Here is a 20,693-nt window from a genome sequence, read left to right on the forward strand (position 1 = left end):
AAAGGTTAAAATATGAACCCATTGATTAGGAAAGGTTCCCAGAGGAACTCTAAAGATGAAAAGGTTCTTGTAAGAATATGTTTTATATTTCAACTTTCCTAATTGAACCCCAAATTCTTTACATTTTTGTATTACATATTTTATTTACCTTTATTTAACTAGGCAAGTCAGGTAAGAACAAGTTCTTAATTACAATGACGGCCTACCCCGGCCAAACCTGGACAACGCTGGGACAATTGTGTACTGCCCTATGGGACTCCGATTCATGGCCGGATGTGATACAGCCTGGATCCTTAGTGTGTTCTTCTGAAATAGGCTAGATTTTCTTCATATCGTGTTTCTTTAGACCTGTCTAAAATAAATAATTGAGTTATTGTGAAGGCGTAGGCTGTATTACATGGATTTATTCTACTTTTTAAAAAGTAAAACAAAGGTCTGTATCAGTGGCTTGTAGGCTATGCGTGGAAACCATGAGACTGTCAGTTATCTGCATGACAATCACCGGCTGACAAATGTCATGACCGACACAGCCCTAGGTGACATCAATAAGGGATCATATCTTTCACCTGGATTCACCTGGTCAGTCTATGTGATGGAATAAACAGGTATTCCTAATGTTTTGTACACAGTGTATATCATGTGTCTATAATAAACAAACTGGAACTGAGAAGGGAAGGGGGAGGGCATCCAGAAAGGGAGGAGAAAAGAACGACAGATTTGTGTTCAGTTTGTAGGTGAACAAAACATGAAAACTACATAGGCCCTTAAATGATGTGTACTCAAATATTATGTAATCAAAACATATCACATTAGCTGGTAGAACTGACCAATGAAATGAATCATAGAGGTCTTATAACTAATTCCATTCTACAGGTCCATTGTTCTACCAGTCCGTTGTTCTACAGTTCCATTGTTCTACAGGTCCAGGGGGATAGATGACAACAGCAGGCCATTGGAGCACTTAGAACAGCAGCAGCCAGGAGCAAATGGTAGTGAAGAGGATGATGTGGGAGATCCAGACACGGACCTAGAGCTGTGGAGTCATGATGTAGGAGACCCAGACACAGACCTAGAGCTGTGGAGTCATGATGTAGGAGACCCAGACACAGACCTAGAGCTGTGGAGTCATGATGTAGGAGACCCAGACACAGACCTAGAGCTGTGGAGTCATGATGTAGGAGACCCAGACACAGACCTAGAGCTGTGGAGTCATGATGTAGGAGACCCAGACACAGACCTAGAGCTGTGGAGTCATGATGTAGGAGACCCAGACACAGACCTAGAGCTGTGGAGTCATGATGTAGGAGACCCAGACACAGACCTAGAGCTGTGGAGTCATGATGTAGGAGACCCAGACACAGGCCTAGAGCTGTGGAGTCATGATGTAGGAGACCCAGACACAGGCCTAGAGCTGTGGAGTCATGATGTAGGAGTACCAGACACAGACCTAGAGCTGTGGAGTCATGATGTAGGAGACCCAGACACAGACCTAGAGCTGTGGAGTCATGATGTAGGAGACCCAGAGACAGACCTAGAGCTGTGGAGTCATGATGTAGGAGACCCGGACACAGACCTAGAGCTGTGGAATCATGATGTAGGAGACCCAGACACAGACCTAGAGCTGTGGAGTCATGATGTAGGAGACCCAGACACAGACCTAGAGCTGTGGAGTCATGATGTAGGAGACCCAGACACAGACCTAGAGCTGTGGAGTCATGATGTAGGAGACCCAGACACAGACCTAGAGCTGTGGAGTCATGATGTAGGAGACCCAGACACAGGCCTAGAGCTGTGGAGTCATGATGTAGGAGACCCAGACACAGGCCTAGAGCTGTGGAGTCATGATGTAGGAGTACCAGACACAGACCTAGAGCTGTGGAGTCATGATGTAGGAGACCCAGACACAGACCTAGAGCTGTGGAGTCATGATGTAGGAGACCCAGAGACAGACCTAGAGCTGTGGAGTCATGATGTAGGAGACCCGGACACAGACCTAGAGCTGTGGAATCATGATGTAGGAGACCCAGACACAGACCTAGAGCTGTGGAGTCATGATGTAGGAGACCCAGACACAGTCCTAGAGCTGTGGAGTCATGATGTAGGAGACCCAGACACAGACCTAGAGCTGTGGAGTCATGATGGAGGAGACCCAGACACAGACCTAGAGCTGTGGAGTCATGATTAATTGTCAGACGGTTATTGTCATGCAAAAGACTGCTGGTCCCAAGGTAAATGACTGTTAATTTATCAACTCCAGTCCTCCACTGTATACAAGTCACATACAAACCACTGATGAGCACCTTTGGAACATCTACATTTAAAAAGTCTAAATTTAACATTCACCATCACAATAAATCCATTATTTATTTTAGGCAGATCTAAAGAAACATGACATGAAGAAAATGTATTTCAGGAGAATATGAGTCGACTACTGTATGTTATCTGGCTATGCTCAATGCCGTGGGCTGTAGGCTTGTTAAATTAGCAGACAATATATGCTTATAAGTCCTGTGCCATTCTTTTATATTATATGATTTTATAGTAAGAAGAATATAATTGAATTCAGCTGAATAAAATAGAAAGGATATATTTCTCATTCCGTAGCAAGCATATGTAGTGTCTATGTTGAAACAGTTATTTGGCAACTAAAGTTGTGAATGATACAAACTTCAGTAAATCCAATTCTGTCTAGATCCAGGACATCTAACTGAGGCATTTCAACAGTGGTACAGTAACAGGTAGTCAGGGAGACATGCAGTTAAACACATCCCCTACATTCATCTAGAAATATAACAGACTTTATTATAGTTTCACCAGGACATCTAACTGAGGCATTTCAACAGTGGTACAGTAACAGGTAGTCAGGGAGACATGCAGTTAAACACATCCCCTACATTCATCTAGAAATATAACAGACTTTATTATAGTTTCACCAGGACATCTAACTGAGGCATTTCAACAGTGGTACAGCAACAGGTAGTCAGGGAGACATGCAGTTAAACACATCCCCTACATTCATCTAGAAATATAACAGACTTTATTCTAAAAAATTAAATGTAGTTTATTCTCGAAATATTTCCACAGAGACAACAGAAGAATAGGATATGATGGAGAGAGACACCAGACAAGACACAGAGACAGCAACAGAAGAATAGGATATGATGGAGAGAGACACCAGACAAGACACAGAGACAGCAACAGAAGAATAGGATATGATGGAGAGAGACACCAGACAAGACACAGAGACATCAACAGAAGAATAGGATATGAAGGAGAGAGACACCAGACAAGACACAGAGACAGCAACAGAAGAATAGGATATGATGGAGAGAGAAACCAGACAAGACACAGAGACATCAACAGAAGAATAGGATATGATGGAGAGAGACAGTTTGGCTCATTGGACAGGTCAGAGTCTATGTTTGAATTTCTTACGTGTTTTCTGGCAGTACACTGGTGTTGTTTTCATGGATTTAACTGTTGAAATTCCTTCTCGGACCCCCCTACTGGCAATGGGCTTAACCACCAATGTCTTCAAATCCTAGGGGAGAGAGGAGCTGCTAACCCTGGGGAGAAAGAGGGGCTGCTACCCCTGGGGAGAGAGGAGCTGATACCCCTGGGGAGAGAGAGGAGCTGCTACCCCTGGAGAGAGAGGAGCTGCTACCCCTGGGGAGAGAAGAGCTGCTACCCCTGGGGAGAGAGGAGCTGCTACCCCTGGGGAGAGAGGAGCTGATACTCCTGGGGAGAGAGAGGAGCTGATACCCCTGAGGAGAGAGGAGCTGCTACGCCTGGGGAGAGAGGAGCTGCTACCCCTGGGGAGAGAGGAGCTGCTACCCCTGGGGAGAGAGAGGAGCTGCTACCCCTGTGGAGAGAGGAGCTGCTACCCCTGGGGAGAGAGGAGCTGCTACCCCTGGGGAGAGAGGAGCTGCTACCCCTGGGAGAGAGGAGCTGATACTCCTGGGGAGAGAGGAGCTGCTACCCCTGGGGAGAGAGGAGCTGCTACCCCTGGGGAGAGAGGAGCTGCTACCCCTGGGGAGAGAGGAGCTGCTACCCCTGGGAGAGAGGAGCTGATACTCCTGGGGAGAGAGGAGCTGCTACCCCTGGGGAGAGAGACTATGACTTTGCAACCAGGAGTGACTATGACTCTGCTCGGGAAGAGCTTAACGATTGGTGATTGTTGTGGAACGTTTGGCAGGAGCTTCAGTGATGAAGACTGCTGAACTTGCTGATGTTTCACAATATGCCATGGCCGTCTCAGTCACCAGGTCTGAACACAATAGAACACCACCATGAATAAAACACCAAATTATGGAATTTCTTGTGGAAGAATGTGTCACATCCCTCCAATAGAGTTCCAGACAGTTGTAGAATGTATTCCAAGGCACATTGTAAGAGCTGTAAAGAGAGAGGGAATGGAGAGAGAACAGGCAGAACCTGATATGTAAATGAGCAGAGCAAACGAAAGTAACTTTCAGCGACCGAATGATCATTTAGACTCTGTTTCTGTTGAGAGATAAAAGGTAAGACGACGATTGTTATGTGTATTAATATAGTTGATGATATTGTTATGTGTATTAATATAGTTGATGATATTGTTATGTGTATTCATATAGTTGATGATATTGTTATGTGTATTCATATAGTTGATGATATTGTTATGTGTATTAATATAGTTGATGATATTGTTATGTGTATTCATATAGTTGATGATATTGTTATGTGTATTCATATAGTTTATGATATTTTTGGTGGACAGTGTTATAATAGTCCTACTCTCCTTAAAATGTTTTTGATATAAATTAGATATGTGGCGTGAATTCGTTCTGTGCCCATCTGTGTTCCCCAGGGTGATCGCTCCTACACTATCTACAATCTAAAAGGGTTGTTTGGCTGTCCCCATAGGATAACCCTTTGTAGAACATATTTTGGTACTAGGTAGAACCCTTTTGGGTTCCATGAAGAACCCTTTCCACAGAGGGTTTTACACTGAAGCCAGAAGGGTTCTACCTGGAACCCCAAATAATCTCCTATGGGGACAGACGGAGGACCCGTTTGGAACCCTTTATTCTAAGAGTGTACTGGATCATAGGTCTATAGACTTGTCTTCTCAAAACATTTTTAAAACATTTTGTGGAAAGCCAAACAATAACTTACACTTCCTCAAAACAGGTTGTGTGTATTCATTAGTGCCGACCGTAGCAAAACGTTTGGCAACAGAAACCGTTTAGGTCACATTGTACAGTGTTTGGAGTAAACTGTTTATGCATCATTTTAGAACTGTTGGCTGTGGAGTAAACTAATGAATACAACCCAGGTTGTAGGCAACAACTCGGCTGTTGATGCCTGATGCTGAAACCTGAACGTAGCCTGAGGGGTGTACTATGATGCAAGCTAGATATACTGGTTTTCTAAAGTTAGCCAGCTTCAGTTATCTTCACATTCCATCTCAGGCCTCACCCATCAGAATATACAGAGTGCTGGTCATCATTAACCCTATCAGCTTCAGTTAGCTTCACATTCCAGCTCAGGCCTCACCCATCAGAATATACAGAACAGAACAGAAAGAAATCGCAATGAAGTTTCAAGGTGAGAATCCTGCCAGGGATTATTGTAAAGTGTGTAGATAAATTAAATGTAATGTTAGTATAGTGAATGACAGTAAAACACTCCTAACAGTCTACTACTACTGAGACAGGTTGGTGTAATGTTAGTATAGTGAATGACAGTAAAACCCTCCTAACAGTCTACTACTACTGAGACAGGTTGGTGTAATGTTAGTATAGTGAATGACAGTAAAACACTCCTAACAGTCTACTACTACTGAGACAGGTTGGTGTAATGTTAGTATAGTGAATGACAGTAAAACCCTCCTAACAGTCTACTACTACTGAGACAGGTTGGTGTAATGTTAGTATAGTGAATGACAGTAAAACCCTCCTAACAGTCTACTACTACTGAGACAGGTTGGTGTAATGTTAGTATAGTGAATGACAGTAAAACACTCCTAACAGTCTACTACTACTGAGACAGGTTGGTGTAATGTTAGTATAGTGAATGACAGTAAAACACTCCTAACAGTCTACTACTACTGAGACAGGTTGGTGTAATGTTAGTATAGTGAATGACAGTAAAACACTCCACTACTACTGAGACAGGTTGGTGTAATGTTAGTATAGTGAATGACAGTAAAACACTCCTAACAGTCTACTACTACTGAGACAGGTTGGTGTAATGTTAGTATAGTGAATGACAGTAAAACCCTCCTAACAGTCTACTACTACTGAGACAGGTTGGTGTAATGTTAGTATAGTGAATGACAGTAAAACCCTCCTAACAGTCTACTACTACTGAGACAGGTTGGTGTAATGTTAGTATAGTGAATGACAGTAAAACACTCCTAACAGTCTACTACTACTGAGACAGGTTGGTGTAATGTTAGTATAGTGAATGACAGTAAAACACTCCTAACAGTCTACTACTACTGAGACAGGTTGGTGTAATGTTAGTATAGTGAATGACAGTAAAACACTCTACTACTACTGAGACAGGTTGGTATCAGTTTAATCAGACAACATGGAGCTGACTGGACATGGTCAAGTCAAATTCAATATATCAATATTCAGATATTATAATTCTACATTTAACATTTCATATGATAATATAATTGTATCACAGTTCCTCTATAGTGTAGTGATCCTCTACATTTCATATGATAATGTAATTGTATCATAGTTCCTCTATAGTGTAGTGATCCTCTACATTTCATATGATAATGTAAGTGTATCATAGTTCCTCTATAGTGTAGTGATCCTCTACATTTCATATGATAATGTAATTGTATCATAGTTCCTCTATAGTGTAGTGATCCTCTACATTTCATATGATAATGTAATTGTATCATAGTTCCACTATAGTGTAGTGATCCTCACTATATGAGCCACCTCACAATTTCAACCAAGTAACGTAATTTGTGCCAATGGCACGATGCGTAGGTTGTTGGCCTTTTACAAGTGCAACTTGGGTTCACTTTCCTGCCCCACTGTTCGCTACATTGGTGTCAGAAGTGGTATGGTGTCTGTGAGGCCATCAGAATGCATGTGTACTGATACTGGGTTAACCCTATTGCTGCGATTTATTCACCAAGTACATTTAAACATACATAAACTCAGCCAAAAAAGAAACATCCCTTTTTCAGGACCTGTCTTTCAAAGATAATTCGTAAAAATCTAAATAACTTCACAGATCTTTATTGTAAAGGGTTTAAACACTGTTTCCCATGCTTGTTCAATGAACCATAAACCTTTAATGAACATGCACCTTGGGAACAGTCATTAAGACACTGACAGCTTACAGATGGTAGGCAATTAAGGTCACAGTTATGAAAACTTAGGACACTAAAGAGGCCTTTGTACTGACTCTGAAAAACACCAAAAGAAAGTGTTAATCTGCGTGAATGTGCCTTAGGCATGCTGCAAGGAGATATGAGGACTGCAGATGTGGCCTGGGCAATAAATTGCAATGCCCGTACTGTGAGACGCCTAAGACAGCGCTACAGGTAGACAGGGTGGACAGCTGATCGTCCTCGCAGTGGAAGACCACGTGTAACAACACCTGCACAGGATCGGTACATCCGAACATCACACCTGCAGGACAGGCACAGGATGGCAACAACAACTGCCTGAGTTACACCAGGAATGCACAATCCCTCCATCAGTGCTCAGACTGTCTGCAATAGGCTGAGAGAGGCTGGTCTGAGGGCTTGTAGGCCTGATGTAAGGCAGGTCCTCACCAGACATCACCGGCAACAACGTCGCCTATGGGCACAAACCCACCGTCGCTGGACCAGACAGGACTGGCAAAAAGTGCTCTTCACTGACAAGTCGCGGTTTTGTCTCACCAGGGGTGATGGTCGGGTGATGGTCAGATTCGCATTTATCGTCAAAGGAATTTAGCGTTAAACCGAGGCCTGTACTTTGGAGCAGGATCGATTTTGAGGTGGAGGGTCCGTCATGGTCTGGGGCGGTGTGCCACAGCATCATCGGACTGAGCTTGTTGTCATTGCAGGCAATCTCAACGCTGTGCGTTACAGGGAAGACATCCTCCTTCCTCATGTGGTACCCTTCCTGCAGGCTCATCCTGACATGACCCTCCAGCATGACAGTGCCACCAGCCATACTGATCGTTCTGTGTGTGATTTCCTGCAAGACAGGAATGTCAGTGTTCTGCCATGGCCAGCGAAGAGCCCAGATCTCACTCCCATTGAGCACGTCTGGGACCTGTTAGATTGGAGGGTGAGGGCTAGGGCCATTCCCCCCAGAAATGTCTGGGAACTTGCAGGTGCCTTGGTGGAAGAGTGGGGTAACATCTCACAGCAACAACTGGCAAATCTGGTGCAGTCCATGAGGAGGAGATGCACTGCAGTACTTAATGCAGCTGGTGGCCACACCAGATACTGACTGTTACTTTTGACCCCCCCTTTGTTCAGGGACACATTATTCCATTTCTGTTAGTCACATGTCTGTGGAACTTGTTCAGTTTATGTCTCAGTTGTTGAATCTTGTTATGTTCATACAAATATTTAAACATGTTAAGTTTGCTGAAAATAAACGCAGTTGATAGTGAGAAGACATTTCTTTTTTTGTTGAGTTGATGTATGATCTTAATAATTTGAGCCAGTTCGCTACAGCAGGGAAATGTGAATTATTATGTTGATTATAATTAATGGACATTTTTGTAGAGGTTGATACAAGAATACAGGATACAGACAGAAGAGTTTACACAAAGTTTCCGTACAACTTTATACACAACTAGATAGAGTGAGTACAGAGCTATAAGAGAATGAACAGCGGATATACAAATATACAGTAGAGTAGCTATACAGTTGATATACAGTACAGTGGATATACAGTTGATATTCAGTGCAGTGGCTATACAGTTGATATACAGTACGGTGGATATACAGTTGATATACAGTTCAGTGGCTATACAGTTGATATACAGTGCAGTGGCTATACAGTTGATATACAGTACAGTACATTAGCTATACAGTGGCTATACAGTTAATATACAGTACAATGGCTATACAGTTGATATACAGTACAGTGGATATACAGTTGATATACAGTACAGTGGATATACAGTACAGTGGATATATAGTTGATATAGAGTGCAGTGGCTATACAGTTGATATACAGTGCAGTGGCTATACAGTTGATATACAGTACAGTGGCTATACAGTTGATAAACAGTACAGTACATTAGCTATACAGTGGCTATACAGTTAATATACAGTACAATGGCTATACAGTTGATATACAGTACAGTGGATATACAGTTGATATACAGTACAGTGGATACACAGTTTATATACAGTACAGTGGACATACAGTTTATATACAGTACGGTGGACATACAGTTGATAAACAGTACAATGGACATACAGTTGATATACAGTACAGTACTGTTGATATACAGTACAGTGTCTATACAGTTTATATACAGTACAGTGGATATACAGTTGATAAACAGTGAGGTGGATATACAGTTGATTAACAGTACAGTGGCTGTACAGTTGATATACAGTGGCTATACAGTTGATATACAGTACAGTGGCTATACAGTTGATATACAGTACAGTGGCTATACAGTACAGTGGCAATGCAGTTGATATACAGTACAGTGGCTATACAGTTGATATACAGTTTATATACAGTACAGTGGATATACAGTTGATAAACAGTACAGTGGATATACAGTTTATATACAGTACAGTGGATATACAGTTGATAAACAGTACAGTGTCTATACAGTTTATATACAGTACAATGGACATACAGTTGATATACAGTACAGTGGATATACAGTTGATAAACAGTACATTGGACATACAGTTGATATACAGTACAGTACTGTTGATATACAGTAATGTGGATATACAGTTGATATACAGTACAGTGTCTATACAGTTTATATACAGTACAATGGACATACAGTTGATATACAGTACAGTGGATATACAGTTGATATACAGTACAGTGGCTATACAGTACAGTGTCTATACAGTTGATAAACAGTACAGTGGCTGTACAGTTGATATACAGTGGCTATACAGTTGATAAACAGTACAGTGGCTATACAGTACAGTGGCAATGCAGTTGATATACAGTTTATATACAGTACAGTGGATATACAGTTGATATACAGTACAGTGGATATACAGTTGATATACAGTACAGTGGATATACAGTTGATATACAGTACAGTGGATATACAGTTTATATACAGTACAATGGGCATACAGTTGATATACAGTACAGTGTCTATACAGTTGATAAACAGTACATTGGACATACAGTTGATATACAGTACAGTGTCTATACAGTTTATATACAGTACATTGGACATACAGTTGATATACAGTACAGTACTGTTGATATACAGTAATGTGGATATACAGTTGATATACAGTACAGTGGCTATACAGTTGATAAACAGTACAATGGACATACAGTTGATATACAGTTATTATACAGTACATTGGCTATACAGTACAGTGTCTATACAGTTGATAAACAGTGAGGTGGATATACAGTTGATAAACAGTACAGTGGCTGTACAGTTGATATACAGTACAGTGGCAATGCAGTTGATATACAGTTGATATACAGTTGATATACAGTACAGTGGCTATACAGTTGATAAACAGTGAGGTGGATATACAGTTGATATACAGTACAATGGCTATACAGTTGATATACAGTACAGTGGATATACAGTTGATAAACAGTACAGTGGCTATACAGTTGATAAACAGTACAGTGGCTATACAGTTGATATACAGTACAATGGCTATACAGTTGATATAGAGTACAGTGGCTATACAGTTAATATACAGTGGATATACAGTTGATATACAGTACAGTGGCTACACAGTTAATATACAGTGGCTATGCAGTTGATATACAGTACAGTGGCTATACAGTTGATATACAGTACAGTGGCTATACAGTTGATAAACAGTACAGTACATTAGCTATACAGTTGATATACAGTACAGTGGCTATACAGTTAATATACAGTACAGTGGCTATACAGTTGATATACAGTACAGTGGCTATACAGTTAATATACAGTGGCTATGCAGTTCATATACAGTACAGTGGCTATACAGTTGATATACAGTACAGTGGCTATACAGTTAATATACAGTACAGTGGATATACAGTTGATATACAGTACAGTGGCAATACAGTTGATATACAGTACAGTGGATATACAGTTGATATACAGTACAGTGGCTATACAGTTGATATACAGTACAGTGGCTACACAGTTGATGTACAGTACAGTGGATATACAGTTTATAGTCAGTACAGTGGATATACAGTACAGTGGATATACAGTTGATAAACAGTGGATGTCCACATTTACAGTATCAGTATAAATATATCTAAGAGAGATGAACAGAGAGATAATGCAGTAAAGTTCAGTTATTTAGTGTCCAGTTCAGAGATGGCTTGATGTGGTGTGCAGCGTAGTCCTTTAGTCTCTATGGGCCAGTTGGTGAGGACCACAGCATAGTCCTTTAGTCTCTATGGGCCAGATGGCCAGTTGGTGAGGACCACAGCATAGTCCTTTAGTCTCTATGGGCCAGATGGTAGGTTGGTGAGGGCCACAGCATAGTCCTTTAGTCTCTATGGGCCAGATGGCCAGTTGGTGAGGGCCACAGCATAGTCCTTTAGTCTCTATGGACCAGGTGGCCAGTTGGTGAGGGCCACAGCATATTCCTTTAGTCTCTATGGGCCAGATGGCCAGTTGGTGAGTGCCACAGCATAGTCCTTTAGTCTCTATGGGCCAGGTGGCCAGTTGGTGAGGGCCACAGCATAGTCCTTTAGTCTCTATGGGCCAGATGGCCAGTTGGTGAGGGCCACAGCATAGTCCTTTAGTCTCTATGGACCAGGTGGCCAGTTGGTGAGGGCCACAGCATATTCCTTTAGTCTCTATGGGCCAGATGGCCAGTTGGTGAGTGCCACAGCATAGTCCTTTAGTCTCTATGGGCCAGGTGGCCAGTTGGTGAGGGCCACAGCATGGGGAATGAAACTGTTCAGTTGGGGGTCTATAACATCCAATCTCATAGGTTTACAGCAGCTGACAGTTACAACTTCATTGTTAATAACTCAAACTGCCTTATTTAGATAAAGACATAATCTCTGTACAGATGTAGGATCTGAATTTGATCACCCTGTTGCAGGATAACTAAAACTTGTAGTGTATTTGAGTGTATTTAAGCTATAAAAAAGGTTTCTGAAGATGATAAATTCCACTTTTCTATTTAAATAATGTTCATTAATTATATTTACATTTTTGTAGACGCTCTTATCCAGAGCGATTTACAGTAGTGAATGCATACATTTAATTTCATACATGTTTTTATTTCCGTACTGGCCCCCCGTGGGAATTGAACCCACAATCCTGGCGTTGCAAACACCATGCTCTACCAACTGAGCCACAGGGAATCCACATAACAATGCAAATGTCCTGTTGCTGCAGGATTATTTTCCTGCTGTAGCAAACGGGATCAAATTAAGATCCAACATCTGTAGCAATATACCTCTCTCTAATGTATATGGCTATATCAGGATATATATACCTCTCTCTAATGTATATGGTTATATCAGGATATATATACCTCTCTCTAATGTATATGGCTCTATCAGGATTGGCTTTTGACCATTTGACATCTTTTATTTACTGTTGTTTAGGCTGGTTGAATGAGTTGCCTATGAAAGCTACTTCATCTGCAAGAAAACAGGTGGCTGCACCAGTGACTGTAAGTTATGTGATTTCCTCATATGAAATTAAAATATTTTTGTAGCCTACGCAGTTACAAAATGGCTGTTGAAACTGTGGCACATATTTCTCAGTAACATAAGAAGTCAGATAAATGTTTTGATATGTAGGAAAGATGGGCAGACTCTCGTACTGTAGGTCTAGACTACCTACAAATTATTATAAGGTTAGTCGACGTCAGACATTCAAAAGTCAGAGTAGGTTTGAGCTATGATCACTTATCATGATGACAAACCTGATGGTCTCTGTGAACTTATCTGGACAGGTTTGGGTGTCCACATACTTTTGTATATATAGTGTTGATGCTCTGTCCTGCTACTGGTAGGACTATAACATTATGTTGATCTGAACAGGTTTAGACTGGTCATCTATGATATGTAGGTTATATACAGTACATTCTCTGTCCTGCTACTGGTAGGACTATAACATTATGTTGATCTGAACAGGTTTAGGCTGGTCATCTATGATATGTAGGTTATATACAGTACATTCTCTGTCCTGCTACTGGTAGGACTATAACATTATGTTGATCTGAACAGGTTTAGGCTGGTCATCTATGATATGTAGGTTATATACAGTACATTCTCTGTCCTGCTACTGGTAGGATTATAACATTATGTTGATCTGAACAGGTTTAGGCTGGTCATCTATGATATGTAGGTTATATACAGTACATTCTCTGTCCTGCTACTGGTAGGACAATAACATTATGTTGATCTGAACAGGTTTAGACTGGTCATCTATGATATGTAGGTTATATACAGTACATTCTCTGTCCTGCTACTGGTAGGACTATAACATTATGTTGATCTGAACAGGTTTAGGCTGGTCATCTATGATATGTAGGTTATATACAGTACATTCTCTGTCCTGCTACTGGTAGGATTATAACATTATGTTGATCTGAACAGGTTTAGGCTGGTCATCTATGATATGTAGGTTATATACAGTACATTCTCTGTCCTGCTACTGGTAGGACTATAACATTATGTTGATCTGAACAGGTTTAGGCTGGTCATCTATGATATGTAGGTTATATACAGTACATTCTCTGTCCTGCTACTGGTAGGACTATAACATTATGTTGATCTGAACAGGTTTAGGCTGGTCATCTATGATATGTAGGTTATATACAGTACATTCTCTGTCCTGCTACTGGTAGGACTATAACATTATGTTGATCTGAACAGGTTTAGGCTGGTCATCTATGATATGTAGGTTATATACAGTACATTCTCTGTCCTGCTACTGGTAGGATTATAACATTATGTTGATCTGAACAGGTTTAGGCTGGTCATCTATGATATGTAGGTTATATACAGTACATTCTCTGTCCTGCTACTGGTAGGACAATAACATTATGTTGATCTGAACAGGTTTAGACTGGTCATCTATGATATGTAGGTTATATACAGTACATTCTCTGTCCTGCTACTGGTAGGACTATAACATTATGTTGATCTGAACAGGTTTAGACTGGTCATCTATGATATGTAGGTTATATACAGTACATTCTCTGTCCTGCTACTGGTAGGACTATAACATTATGTTGATCTGAACAGGTTTAGGCTGGTCATCTATGATATGTAGGTTATATACAGTACATTCTCTGTCCTGCTACTGGTAGGACTATAACATTATGTTGATCTGAACAGGTTTAGGCTGGTCATCTATGATATGTAGGTTATATACAGTACATTCTCTGTCCTGCTACTGGTAGGATTATAACATTATGTTGATCTGAACAGGTTTAGGCTGGTCATCTATGATATGTAGGTTATATACAGTACATTCTCTGTCCTGCTACTGGTAGGACTATAACATTATGTTGATCTGAACAGGTTTAGGCTGGTCATCTATTTTTTATTTTTATTTATTAATTTTTTATTTCACCTTTATTTAACCAGGTAGGCAAGTTGAGAACAAGTTCTCATTTACAATTGCGACCTGGCCAAGATAAAGCAAAGCAGTTCGACAACATACAAAAACACAGAGTTACACATGGAGTAAAACAACATACAATCAATGATGCAGTAGAAAAAAATAAGACTATATACAATGTGAGCAAATGATGTGAGATAATGGAGGTAAAGGCAAAAAAAATGCCATGGTGGCAAAGTAAATAAAGTATAGCAAGAAAAACACTGGAATGGTAGATTTGTAGTTTGAAGAAAGTCAAAAGTTAAAAATATAAATAATATGGTGCAAAGGAGCAAAATAAATAAATACAGTAGGGGAAAAGGTAGTAGTTTGGGCTCAATTAAAGATGGGCTATGTACAGGTGCAGAGATCTGTGAGCTGCTCTGACAGCTGGTGCTTAAAGCTAGTGAGGGAGATAAGTGTTTTCAGTTTTAGAGATTTTTGTAGTTCGTTCCAGTCATTGGCAGCTGAGAACTGGAAGGAGAGACGACCAAAGGAGGAGTTGGCTTTAGGGGTGACCAGAGAGATATACCTGCTGGAGCGCGTGCTACAGGTGGGTGCTGCTATGGTGACCAGTGAGCGGAGATAAGGGGGGACTTTACCTAGCAGGGTCTTGTAGATGACCTGGAGCCAATGTGTTTGGCGACGATTATGAAGTGAAGGCCAGCCAACGAGAGCATACAGGTCGCAGTGGTGGGTTGTATATGGGGCTTTGGTGACAAAACGGATGGCACTGTGATAGACTGCATCCAGCTTGTTGAGTAGGGTATTGGAGGCTATTTTGTAAATGACATCGCCGAAGTCGAGGATTGGTAGGATGGTCAGTTTTACGAGGGTATGTTTGGCAGCATGAGTGAAGGATGCTTTGTTGCGAAATAGGAAGCCAATTCTAGATTTCACTTTGGATTGGAGATGATTGATGTGAGTCTGGAAGGAGAGTTTACAGTCTAACCAGACACCTAGGTATTTGTAGTTGTCCACAAATTCTAAGTTAGAACCGTCCAGAGAAGTTATGCTGGATGGGCGGGCAGGTGCAGGCAGCGATCGGTTGAAGAGCATGCATTTAGTTTTACTTGTGTTTAGGAGCAGTTGGAGACCACGGAAGGAGAGTTGAATGGCATTGAAGCTCGTCTGGAGGGTTGTTAACACAGTGTCCAAAGAAGGGCCAGAAGTATACAGAATGGTGTCGTCTGCGTAGAGGTGGATCAGAGATTCACCAGCAGCAAGAGCGACATCATTTATGTATACAGAGAAAAGAGTTGGCCCAAGAATTGAACCCTGTGGTACCCCCATAGAGACTGCCAGAGGTCCAGACAGTAGGCCCTCCGATTTGACACACTGAACTCTGTCAGAGAAGTAGTTGGTGAACCAGGCGACGCAATCGTTTGAGAAACCAAGGCTACTAAGTCTGCCGATGAGGATGTGGTGATTAACAGAGTCAAAAGCTTTGGCCAGGTCAATGAATACGGCAGCACAGTAATGTTTCTTATCGATGGCGGTTACGATGTCGTTTAGGACCTTGAGCGTGGCTGAGGTGCACCCATGACCAGCTCTGAAACCAGATTGCATAGCGGAGAGGGTGCGGTGGGATTCAAAATAGTCGGTAATCTGTTTGTTGACTTGGCTTTCTATGATATGTAGGTTATATACAGTACATTCTCTGTCCTGCTACTGGTAGGACTATAACATTATGTTGATCTGAACAGGTTTAGGCTGGTCATCTATGATATGTAGGTTATATACAGTACATTCTCTGTCCTGCTACTGGTAGGACTATAACATTATGTTGATCTGAACAGGTTTAGACTGGTCATCTATGATATGTAGGCTATAGCCGAGGTATAGACCTTGATCTGCATATCACTAACAACCCACTACTATACATTATAACCTAGTCTACTTTACATAATATAACATCTACATATCACTAACAACCCACTACTATACATTATAACCTAGCCTACTTTACATAATATAACATCTACATATCACTAACAAACTGCTGTTATACATTATAACCTAGTCTACTTTACATGATTTAACATCTCTTGATGCAAAAAACCTTTCTGAATGGATCAATGATTTCCCCCTCAGATCAATCATGTCCGTTTTTGCCCTTCTGTCTACATTCTCAGATATGTTTAGAAAATAACAGATTGAAAGACAATTAAGAGCCTACTTTTATTAATAAAAATAATTGTGAGACATGGCCTTGTGTTGCTCTACTGTCTATAACTACCTTAACAAACAGTGACTTATTATTATTATTATTATTATTATTATTATTATTGTTGCTGTACTGTCTATAACTGCCTTAACAAACAGTGACTTATTATTATTATTATTATTATTATTATTATTATTATTATTGTTGCTGTACTGTCTATACCTACCTCAACAAACAGTGACTTATTATTGTTATTGACAGTTACCATGGAGATGAAATGTCACAAATACATGTTCATGTGATGCATTAAATCATCTCACTGTTTAGATATGTCTGTTAGTAAATGTTTTATTTCTCAAAGAGATAATGAATATATTAGAACAATTGACATTCAAGAATTTGTTGTCACTGTGTTAACCACAACCAACATGCTGGATCTCTGTTTAGGTGACAGTGCTCTAAAATGAGTCTCTCTGGGGAGAGAGAGGAGAGGGGCCCTGCCTCTAAAATGTGTCTCTCTGGGGGACATGACACCAAAGCTAAGAGGTAAGATGACAATTTTATGAAGAATTTATTATGTTTATTTCCAAAATAAATAGCTATCTTAAGATGAATGCACTGACTGTAAATCTCTCTGGATAAGAGCATCTGCTAAATCAGGGGTTCTCAATCCGGGGTCTGTGGATGTACTGCAGGGGTTCCACGGCACCCTGACTGTACTCGTTGCAATGTAAAACATTTGATAGAATTTTCACATAACACGACCACTTTGCCTACTCTTGTTTATTGACTAATATAATGGAATGCATCGTTTTTTAACAAATTGTGATGGTTGTTACATGCAGAATTTTGACAATATTACCGTTATATCAACACACTCTTCACACACGTTTAACAACTCTAAATAGCTTTGGCATAGTAGGCATCAAGTCCCTTGCCAATAATGTTGCCTACAACGTTGCATACAAAGTACATTTTCATGGAAAACATATTACGCCCTAGATGCCATCAACCGCCATGCCCAATTTAGGATTATTTTTTAACAACGTGATGTTGTGCTCCAAAGGGAGAACTTGAAATAACATGATGAAGATAATTAAATAATCAAAAGAAAAATGTGTTTGTTTTACGCTCTTAGAAAAGAAGGTTCCTTATAGAACCAAAAAGGCTTCTATCACTTCCTTAATATATGGAACCAATAAAAGTTATATATATTTTTGGGTTCAGTGAAGAAGAACCTCTGGAGTTCTGATCAATGAAAGGTTAATGTTTAGAGGATATGAACCCAGCAGCCTTCCAGTGGTCAGATCAATTCCTCCCGTTTTTTCCAGCGCCCGGACCGGGATATAAACCAGCCACCTTTCGACCACAGGTCCAACTCCTGCCACAGCTCCAACTCCTTAGCCGCTGGTCGAAAACCTGAGTTAATCTTCAGAAATTAGCATAAATTAATCTGCCAAAATGAAGACAAAATGCTTTGGAGACATACATAGTATCACTTGTTATACATAAGTATTATACATAAATCATTGCCAAAAGCACAAGACATATATTATTTATGGATTTATCATATCAAATATCAAACCATTATTTTTAACTACTAGAAAGCATTTACATGTGGTGCAGGAACCACTGACTCGCTGCATTATTCTATAGTATTATCAAGACACCTGCTGTTAACTCTTAACTACTTAGGACAGCTCACGAGGTGTCCTAAATATCTGCCGACTAGGTGGGACTAGAGACTTCATGCATAGCTTTAATTTATACCCATAAGTGTCAAATGTCTTTATTCTCAACACTTATATGACCAATTCTCTACTCTGAGACACTTTGTGGATACGGGCCTAGATCTCAAAATATTGTTATAAAAAAAGTTGAATGTTTGTTTAACATAACATAAAAAATGAATATTACTAATGTAACCCACTGTAAAGACTGGCTTTAGTTGATTGTGTTGCACTGCTCATGTCCGCGTTCTGGAACTGTCCGTGTTCCCGTACAGAACTGTCCGCGTCCACGTCCGGTGTGGCGCCAAGCATATTGTCCGGTTACGCGCAGAGTGGGCTGAGATAATCTTGGGGAACAAATACAGATTTCACTACAGTGTTGAGACGTCGAAGTTTATTGTTCAATTTGCTTTTTGCTTTAAGGTCTGGGACAGTATGAGTGTTGTAGCCAGATCCTTTTCACTCTCTATCCTTGTTTCATTTTGTTGTTCACCTGATTCGTCATCATCATCGAGACAGATGAACGACCTGCTAGTTATCCTAGCTAGTCGGTACAGCTAGGTAAGATAGCTAGCTAGCTACTCTACCAGCAGCATCCTAGTTATCCTAGCTAGTCGGTACAGTTAGGTAAGCTAGCTAGCTACTCTACCAGCAGCATCCTAGTTATCCTAGCTAGTCGGTACAGCTAGGTAAGCTAGCTAGCTAGCTACTCTACCAGCAGCATCCTAGTTATCCTATCCCCCCTCTCTCGTTGACGGATGCTGGCTACCTCTGTCCGGTTCTCCTCTCTTCACTAGATGGATGGTAACTTTAATGTTTAACCCCTCTGTGTCCATTGATCTTTTGAATATTATTTTCGGGGCGCCTCAAGTAGGCTGGGCACATTCCATTTTTTTTTGTTCTCAGCTGCCTCACCAATGTCTGTAAGTAAATTAATAACTTTTAATTGCTAAATATTTTCAAAAGATGGCAGCATAAGACCACGAAACATCAGTTATATGCTAACATTACATGCAGCAATATGTTTGACATAAAATAGCATGCAACCACAGACTATATGTCCCATGATTTTCTAAAATGGTAACTCATTACTTTAGTTAGCTATATATCTCGTATTAGGGCTGTGTTGCTTTTGGGAGAGCAACAAAACAGTGACTATAGCAGGTATTGAACCCCGGGTAAATGATCACTACTCAGAACTTCAACCTCAGTATACATGCATTATAAAAAATCATCTTAATATCTGATATTGTGAGTAAACAACCTCGGAACAGAAAAGATGACCGCGTTTTCCAGCCCGCCAGTAAATTACATAATTCAACCATCCCGGTTAGTAAATTTACCTCAACATTTTACCTGAACAGGACCGCTACCTCCGCCTTTGTGCAAGGAGGAGCAGGAGAAGCACTGCCAGAGCCCTGCAAAATGACCTCCAGCAGGCCACAAATGTGCATGTGTCTGCTCAAACGGTCAGAAACAGACTCCATGAGGGTGGTATGAGGGCCCGACGTCCACAGGTGGGGGTTGTGCTTACAGGCCAACACCGTGCAGGACGTTTGGCATTTGCCAGAGAACACCAAGATTGGCAAATTCGCCACTGGCGCCCTGTGCTCTTCACAGATGAAAGCAGGTTCACACTGAGCACGTGACAGACGTGACAGAGTCTGGAGACGCCGTGGAGAACGTTCTGCTGCCTGCAACATCCTCCAGCATGACCGGTTTGGCGGTGGGTCAGTCATGGTGTGGGGTGGCATTTCTTTGGGGGGCCACACAGCCCTCCATGTGCTCGCCAGAGGTAGCCTGACTGCCATTAGGTACCGAGATGAGATCCTCAGACCCCTTGTGAGACCATATGCTGGTGCGGTTGGCCCTGGGTTCCTCCTAATGCAAGACAATGCTAGACCTCATGTGGCTGGAGTGTGTCAGCAGTTCCGACTGGCCTGCCCGTTCCCCAGACCTGAATCCAATTGAGCACATCTGGGACATCATGTCTCGCTCCATCCACCAACGCCACGTTGCACCACAGA

General features: G+C 41.1%; 1 protein-coding gene and 1 long non-coding RNA gene across 2 annotated transcripts in view; one reads left to right on the top strand and one right to left on the bottom strand.

Annotated features, from left to right (window-relative positions):
* LOC115171937 (uncharacterized) overlaps positions 1 to 20,693 on the bottom strand; it is a 208,202-nt gene that overhangs the window by 66,936 nt on the left and 120,573 nt on the right. The window lies entirely within an intron of this gene.
* On the top strand, positions 17,449 to 18,861 carry LOC115171971 (uncharacterized). Its single transcript, XR_003871325.1, has 2 exons — positions 17,449 to 17,482; positions 18,268 to 18,861. It is a non-coding gene; the product is annotated as an uncharacterized LOC115171971 (long non-coding RNA).

Source organism: Salmo trutta, chromosome 32, assembly GCF_901001165.1.
Source record: "Salmo trutta chromosome 32, fSalTru1.1, whole genome shotgun sequence".
Taxonomy (NCBI): domain Eukaryota; kingdom Metazoa; phylum Chordata; class Actinopteri; order Salmoniformes; family Salmonidae; genus Salmo; species Salmo trutta.